The sequence below is a fragment of the Seriola dumerili genome, unplaced genomic scaffold, assembly GCF_002260705.1.
Source record: "Seriola dumerili isolate Sdu_G_001 unplaced genomic scaffold, Sdu_1.0 BDQW01000219.1, whole genome shotgun sequence".
NCBI lineage: Eukaryota > Metazoa > Chordata > Actinopteri > Carangiformes > Carangidae > Seriola > Seriola dumerili.
The window spans coordinates 3,394,417-3,403,280 of record NW_019174474.1 but is presented as its reverse complement, the minus strand read 5'-3'; the positions used below and the strand labels follow the sequence as shown (position 1 = coordinate 3,403,280).

The 8,864-nt window shown below is 38.7% G+C and overlaps 1 protein-coding gene across 2 annotated transcripts in view; it reads left to right on the top strand.

The window, feature by feature from the left end:
• The first annotated feature begins 1,289 nt into the window (after positions 1 to 1,289).
• The window catches only part of LOC111228466 (metabotropic glutamate receptor 3-like), a 39,293-nt gene continuing 31,718 nt past the window's right edge, over positions 1,290 to 8,864 (top strand). The window contains exons 1-2 of one of the 2 annotated variants that reach the window (XM_022754353.1): positions 1,324 to 1,353; positions 5,738 to 5,806. The gene's annotated coding sequence lies outside the window, so the exon portion shown is untranslated. Of the gene's footprint in view, positions 1,354 to 5,737; positions 5,807 to 8,864 lie in introns of both variants that reach the window. The other variant, XM_022754354.1, reaches the window with a different exon arrangement.

Below are 8,864 nucleotides of genomic sequence, written 5' to 3'. Positions count from 1 at the left end.
TGTGTGTGCACACGTGCATGTGTGTTGCAGTGTATTTGTGTGTGAATTTGTGTTGATTAGAGAGAGAGAGGGAGGACGCTCTGTGACTCAATCATGCGTGAAGAGGATTTTCTGTTCAATAGGAGCTGCACACTTGCATACTTGCATTCTAATGACTCCATGTGCATAATCATACAAACAACTACAGATGCACATATGTGTGTGTACATGCACATGCACCCCTACACAAACACACATGCACCACTGAGTGCCACTGTTTTTGCCCTCATGATGGAAGAATAGGGGGAGACAGATAGAGAGACACCTAACTTGTAGAAAATACAGCATGTGTGTGTGTGTGTGTGTGTGTGTGTGTGTGTGTGTGTGTGTGTGTGTGTGTGTGTGTGTGTGTGTGTGGTTGCCATATATCATGCATCATGTTTGTGATGTATGATAAAGACTTTAGATGCAGACTTCTAGTCACAGCTGTGAAGGTCTTTAGGCCTTTATGTGCTACATATGAGCCGCTGAACCGTGCAGCCAATGCCAGATTTTTCAAATACGCCTGAACAAGATGAGGCATGGACAGCATGTTTAGTGCTCCTCTCCCAGTTTTTCTTTGCCACTGTCATTATAGAGTCTAATCCTGTGTTGAAACATTGATGGAGCTTGCATGGAATAAAAGAAAAAATTACGCAATGTGAATCTCTCTGCTTCTCCATATATGTTTTGAGTCAGTTCACTAGGACAGACAGATGTAAATGAATTCTGTACATCATCCTGCACCTCAAACACACATGTAAAACATTAATCTAGGAGCGTCTCTTTCTCTCTCTCTCTCTCTCTCTCTCTCTCTCTCTCTCTCTCTCTCTCTCTCTCTCTTCCTTCTCTTTCTCACTCTCTCTCTCTTCACTCAGTAAAGCTGGAGTTGTTATTCTGAGTGGTAAACATGTGCTAAGGGGGGTGAATGGCTAAGTTTTCTTTTTATCCAATAAAAATGTCTCCTTGCCAGATCGATTGTTGTTGCTAGGAGACTGAAGCATCCTTTGGCAAGGGGCTACAGCTCTCCACGTCTGTTGTTTCCCTCTCCATCTCTCTCCCTCTCTCTCTCTCTCTCCTGCTCTCTGTCACGTGCACGCGCACTCACACACTTACACACTTACACACACACCACACACACACACACACACACACACACACACACACACACACACACACACTTGCACACACACACACAAACGAAGCTGGCGGGCAGAGCAGTGGCGCCCATCCTCTCTCTCAGTGCGACTCCTCCGAGGGATCAGGAGTAGACTAAGTCAAACTTCCAGCAGCTTAAGATTTGTGCGCAACCTTTGAAGGATCCAAGTCGTCAAGGTAGGTCAAATATAACATGTTCCTTACTAGTGGGTAAATGTGTTGCAGTCTTAGATTACGGGTTAGGCGACAGAGTGCAGTGAAAAATTGTCAGTCCGGGACCGTTCGAGCGCGCGTCAGCCAATCCTACGGTGCTGAGCAATTTGCTTTGAACTTTGCGCAGGATTTAAACACCCAGTTGTGCTGCATAAACCTGGTTCCTGTGTGTTCATTTTAATGCTCCTACAGATCGCGGTTTGTGATAAAGACAAAAAAAAAAGCCCTGGTAGCTAATCTCTGCAGCAGATGCATGATAAAGATACAGAAGGTGAAACAAAGAGTATCTGCAGTTGCGTATATTACGCTGCGTGGAGAAGTTATTTGGGCTCAGACAGACCGCACCAAGGCTTTAAGCTTCCTGGGGAAAAGATGGGCGGGTAGTGCGTCTCTGGAAACAGGCATACAGGTGGATCTGATCACCGGATCTGGTCACTGTTTATCAGTAGAATGACTTTCCGTTCGCCTCTAAACAATCACTCGTCACCAGTGGCGCGTGGACCTGCACTGAAGGTACAGCAGGAATAAAATGTCTACATTCACATCAGATGTTTGTCTGGCTGATGTCCCTGCAGTTTTATCTTTTTCACTGACAGTCGAGCTTAAAGGTGTGAGAGAACTTGAACTTAGTTAATAGATGAACATATTTCTGCATATAACCCACATGTAGTTCCTCCCCAAAATGATTTTACCTTGCACTCCAAGTCAAAATAACATGATGCTTCCTGGAGACAAGCGAAGAATCGAGGCTCTTGCTGTATTCCTGCAGAGCAGGTGTGTCTTTATAACAGTCAACAGTGAGCACAGAGTGACCTTAGTTTTTCTACACAGTTCTAAGCCAATAAATAACTTCGACTTGGTGTTAATGGAGCTTGTTTCTCTTTTCCTAAATTAAAAGGTGAAACTTTGCCGAAATGACAAGCAGCAGACAAGGATAAGATCACGTTCCTGTTTTATTGGATTGATGTACTGGCACTGAAAAGTGGAACTAGAATTATATCGTACATGATCTTATAAAATCATGGAGCTATTTTCCTCTGTGATTATTACTTACTATGTCTACAACGGTATTGGAATTGCGATATCAACATCAGAAGATTGGATTGCTACAGTAAGAATAATGAGAATTTTAAATGAACTCTTATTCTTTATGTGCTCTATTAGAGAGGAGTGAAAGAACAAACATTTACTCAGAGGAGGGGTGGGCAGTGCTTGTGCTGCTAGAGATATGAAATGCTGGTCCCATAGCAGACATGCAAGTAATAATAATAATAATAATAACAATAATAATAATAATAATAATAATAATAATAATAATTTCATGTAGCAGTAAGGAGTGAAAGCACTGAATAATGCAGAATTTGCACAATTTCTTTAGGGGTGGGGTCAGCATATATGTATACATGCACATGTGTGTCTGTGTGTTTCAATTCTGAAATCTTTCTATATTACATCGGTTTGCATGTGTCTTTTACTGACACAACGCAACATGTTGGTGTGTGTATACAGATTGCTTGTGTGTGTCTAACTTGTTGCATAATTAGAGTAATTTCATACGTGTGCGTTCACACTTACAGTGTGTACAGTTTGTACATCAGACAGTGTCTGTGTGTGTGTGTGTGTGTGTGTGTGTGTGTTGGTGTGCAGTGGAGGGTCAAACATGGTGTAGAAGGGGGTCGCAAGTGTGGGTGGGCATTCGGTGGCCTTGTTAAATCTTATAGACATGTATACATGCTTCTCCATATAGGTGTGTTTGTGTTTGTGAGGGTGCACATGTGTTTGGAGAATGTGCATCTATGTGCGAGTCAGGGGACAATTGTCCGTCAGTGAATGGATTTGGCCTTGGGTTTCAGCATTTTCTTGCTGGTAAATGTGTTTACATGAGCTTGTGTTTGTGCATCTTTGTGTGCATGTGTGTGCCTTGTAGCTTCCACACAGCACCACACTCTCTGGACTGCATGCAGCACAGAACCTCCTCGTTAGCAGTGTACTAGCACAGTGCATCAAAAAAGCAACAGTGATGCCCTCTGGTTTTGAAAGATATGTGAATTGGCAGAGGAGTTACGTGTGGATATGTGTGTGCTGTGACACATCTGGGTGTACAAGCAATGCTGATTGTAGAATCTGGTTTTCCTGATACTTCAATGTCTTATTCATTTCATATAGCCTAAATTCAAATACCCGTCATAGAATTAAAGATTTGGAAGGAAGAAATACAGTCAGGTCTGGGGTCATGCAATAAAAAAAATAAGAAAAACATTTCTGTGTTAATGCCATGTGTTTCTGTGAAAGGCAGCTCTCCGGACAAAAAATGTCATACAAAATCTGTCTTTTGAATATCAAATACTCAGCCCCTATAAGCCTGAAAAGTAGTTGTAAAAAGTTTGTTGTTTTATCATAGATGAAGCACAGTGGTGGCTATGGTCAACTAGAATTCACTCAGTTGCAGTTAAATCCAATACAGACCAGTTTTCAAAGGGTAAAAAAACGTATCAAAATATCCATAGAAATTTCTGACGTCACACTTGCAGCATAATCCACTTCTCTGCTCTCCATCCATTTGCCCTCTGAGGCACTCTAACATGTGCAAACACACCTGCTCGTAACATTGAAAGGATTATGCATAAGGACTAAGATTAAAGTGTGTTCAACCACATACAGTAAGTACTGAGAGTAAGGGTAGACAGCAAGAAAAAAAAGTGGATTATGCTGCAAGAGTGGTTTCTGAAGTTCTGTGGACATTTTGTCGCTATTGGAAATGATCTTAACCAACACAAACTCCAGTCTACCTCAGGCACCATGCTCCGTGAAGGACAAACCCACGAACCTTTTACAGAAACCTTTCATGCTTACAGGGGGTGACTGTTTCATATTTCAAAAGATTTTGTTCAGGGTAGTTAATAGTAGATGAGTGGTATGAGAAGAGCTTCTGTCTATTTTGCATCTTTTTTTTTTTTGGATGTGGCCACAGGTAGAGCTTTAGTTTTTACATTCTGATCTGAGGAGAGTCTATCCTGGGACGTGTTACAGGTAGAGCATAGACTTCTTCATCAAGGCTTTGTTGATGATATACACAGAGCATATTGTACCTCCTGTGAGTCAGTGGCATGATCATTCAGTGATCTGCTGAAGTATATTTTTAGTATATGAATTGCATTAGAAATGTGTTTGTAATGCATTTTTAGTACTTCTTATGTCCTTTCATGTACTGTGATGTACAGTTATAGTTTGGTAGTCATTAATATGCTGTAAGTGCTTTTAAAAAAACTAGATTGACAGTAGGTGTACCAGACTTAGGTTGTACTGTGGTATATTTTCTGAAGTACGGTATAGTGCTTGAATCTACATACTACTTTTTGATAGTTTGATTAATATGTTTTAAAAAGTGTGATAATGTTGTTACTTGCGGAAGCGTAATTTAAGTTCTAATTTTGCATTGTTGATTCTACAAAGTGTATTGAAGTAGTATTGTACAGTAATAAATTCAAACATTGTTTAAGTCTTTTTAATGTAAAGCACATAGAATTCAATATATTGAATATAATGAAATTTGCAATATAAACATCCTCCCTTGAAAATGACATCGGAGCTTGTACTTACCATAAAGCCTCTATGTGTAGGATCTACATCTTTCAAATTGTTCTGATAGAACAGGTCTCTATCAAACCTGGTGTAATCTGTGTGTTGCCTTCAGCCCAGTGATGCTGGTACTGCTGGGCAGTGCTGTCTGCCACTGGAGTTGCCAAAGTATACATTTTTTACACTCTCCACACCAACTGGCTTTAATCTGTACTTTTGTATAACACACATTCAACAGAATGTGTCTAAATATACTGGTGAATACATGAATATTCATAAGTCCTTAGTCCACAATGTGCACATAATTAATTGAGAATAATTTATCACTGTAATTTGTTACTGTATTGTTTATTAATAATAAATTATTTGTGACATTATATATTTAAAATCTGTGGAGCATTTTAAATGTTTTGCAAGAACATTTTATCCATTTTCTGATAACTTTCGACACTGACACTGAGTTTCCACTGGTTCATCTGTGCCCTATTTTACTAACAGTGTTTCTATATAGAAATACTTCTGACGCTCTACAAATGTTCCTAAGGACGGTGTTTAAGAGCTTCTTAATGTTGCTGTCCATGGTGCTGAATTCATTTTAAAGTAACTTGACTGATTTAACTCTTTGTAAACCATCTTTTATAATACATACAAAGTATTAATCACATTAATATGCTTAGAATGGTCACGCCGCATAGAGCCTAAAAATAAATAATGAATTTCCCTTTTTCAGTCTATTCTTTCTGGTTTCATGTGTTCACCAATGCTGCAGACCAGGGGACGGAAACATGGGATCTAATCTCAGTAGAGTCAAGAGGAGTCTAACACACTAATAAAACAGGTAGGTAACTCCAAAACAATTACTTCTCACAAACAACAACTGAACCAATTATAATAAACAGATATATTCCTCAAAATATGTAATAATAATAATGATAACTTGCTCAAAACAAAAAAAACATGGTTATGAAAAATAAAAATTGCATGAAAACTCGCCTACCAAATTGTGGATTCAAGATGAGCATATCTTTGCCTCTGCTGCTTTGATTTTAACCAATCGTTTTTCTTTTAAGTCCTGTTTTCAGTTAAAAGAGTTAGCATCTCTATAAAGTTATATTCAGATTTTTCCCAGGAATACTTAGTAGGATGTAAAACAGTAATTATGAAATCATTTAGAGTGACATATTCTTAAAAACAGTGACTTAAGTACTTTGCCGTAGTCGAGACTTCGAAGAAAAAGGCGAGAAAGAGTCAAATAGTTTAGACAGAAAAGGTACTGTTGCTATTCCTAACCAGACAAGTTTGTGGGAACATTTATGTAGCCTTTTTCATTTTGGAATATAGTTTTGTGATGTTTTTATTTATGGATTTATTGTGTTGGTATTTATTTCCTGTGTTTTGGTCATTAGTGCAGGGGCAATTCCAGGATTTCACATATTCACATATTTGAAAAAGTAGCTGAATCAGTGTTGGATGATTGGATGGATGATTAAATTGAACATTTGAACCTTTTAACCAGCCATTTGAACCAAACATAGGGGGAATGAACTTAGAGCTAAGGAACATCCCCATTACGTGTAAGTAACTCAGTGAAACAGTTAAGAGTTACAATATTTTCACCAATGCATGAAAAATGATTGATATTGTTATTTACATGTAAAATTGCTGGTAGGATTTCAATCCTCATTTTCATTTACAGCAACAGGTATTTATGGTCTGTTGTAGCTATCCTGCAATAGATCTCCATGTTAACCTTAGCAGAATCAGATGTACAGACACTGATCAAGCCATGAAACCGAAATTGAAATTGAATTGTTTTAAAGCCTGTTAATCACAATTCTGAAATATAACTGATTTTTTCAATTTATATGCACTACAAGATTCAAATTAATGCCTAAGTTCTTCTGTTTTGCTTTTCAAGTTTTTGTAAAACTACTGTTGCTCTGCTCCACATGTTTCTCACACTGTTATGCTCTAGTGAAGGAACAGGGAAGAGTCTGGAAATCACTGCTGCTTCCCACAGCTCAACTCTCATCAGCAACAACAGTCACAACACACACTGAGCCACGTGCACACACACACACACACACACACGCACACACACACACACACACACACTTAGCAGCACACACGTACACACACAGTGTTAGCACTCGACTGTCTGTTCACTGACATCCCCCCCTTTCCCTACATGCACAGACATTCACACACACATACATGTACACTCTGGGGATGAGGCAGTGAAAGGGCAGTGGGATGTACAGCTGTGATGGTGTGTCTCAGAGAAAGATCAGACTCTTTAATAAATGATGAGCTTGAGGAGGGAAGCAACGTGTGTGAGGGATAGATAGTGAAAGGTGGTTTATTGGTCATGCAGTGGCTACTATCAATACAAAGTGCCATCCCAAAAGTGACAGGGAGTAGGTGATTCACAACTTCTTTAAATGTCTGTTCAAATTTTGAAGTTTGCTGTTCTATACCTGATGACAGCTGTTTTAACTGATGTGGTGCAACAGCTGACACAGCTAATGATTTATGATTTTGTCAGCTCAGTGTGATAATGATCTAGCGGAGTTGCAAAATAGAAAAGAACAATACAAATGTAGGTGAGTTCTGGTGTTTCATATGCTATTTGGCGGTTATGGAGCTTTTTTTAACTTTTGTGAATCAACATGTGATATTAAACCAAACAAATGGAGGGTTAGGGTCTTCAATTACATCCCCATTTGGTATATTTTTGACCCAATGCTTCAGGCCCAAAGCACATGACTAAAACAGACAGTGGATATTGCACATACCAGTGTAGGGGTCTACATCCTTATACCAGACATGCCAAAGGTCAGTAGTGTTGCATGTTAAATTGTTTTATCCATTGCAATTGAAATACTAAATGATTGTTGCATGAATTAATGAATGAATTTGTTTATTTTTGTGTCATAACCGCTGAAATGGCCCATCACACAGGGGATTACATGACAAACAATAATATCCAAGACAAATAAATCCTTCCGGCAGTTGACGTTCACATTCAAAAGAAAAACAAATCATTGCTGCATACCACATATGTTCCTAATCAAGAGGGAAAAAAGTAAAACAAGTGTTACTCATAAACAGAAAGTATACTTACAACGTAAAATGACAGAGTTCCCATGCATTTAAAAAGTCATTTCACAATGCACAGTGTTCTCCAGTGATTTAAATCCCTCTCTGGTTGCATTACAGGCACAATAGCCTTGGCAATCTTTCTCTACCCTGGATATTCAGCACAGGTCGAACCCTCTCAATCCAACTGGACTGTTTTCCCTTGCTCTCTGCTGTGTGGGCATCTGCCTCACACTTGGGAGCTGCATGTGTGCTGTGAATGTCACTGTGAAATAATTAATAAGTCATAGAGTATACAGCATTTTGCAAAAAGTTTGAATTACCATTAGCATCATTATTATTATTATCTATCTCTCACTTTCAGACTATCTTGGGTTTTAGCAAGGCAAAACAATTATCAGTCAATAATCACACAATCTATTTAAGTGCCTAATAATCACAAGCATTGGTATAATTTATTTATGCAACTGTCAATCTTGCTAATTTCCTAAAAAGTTTAGTAAACATAACTTTTGTTAAAGTGTGGCTTTGCCTGATTCAGTCAACTTTCCATTTAGTACTGACAACCTTCTATATTAATATAGGGTTGTCATGGTTTTTGTTGTTGTTGTTCTTTTTTGCCACAGATCAGGAAACACATTGCACGCATACCACATACATCCTTTTTGAAAATACCAAATAACAAATAATACCATGCTTAATATGAAGTTCCACAACAGTAGACTATGTGCAGACTGTTTGGCTTCAGTGAGAGTAATCACTCTCCCAACAAATCCTGGGCTAATGTGGGGGAGCAA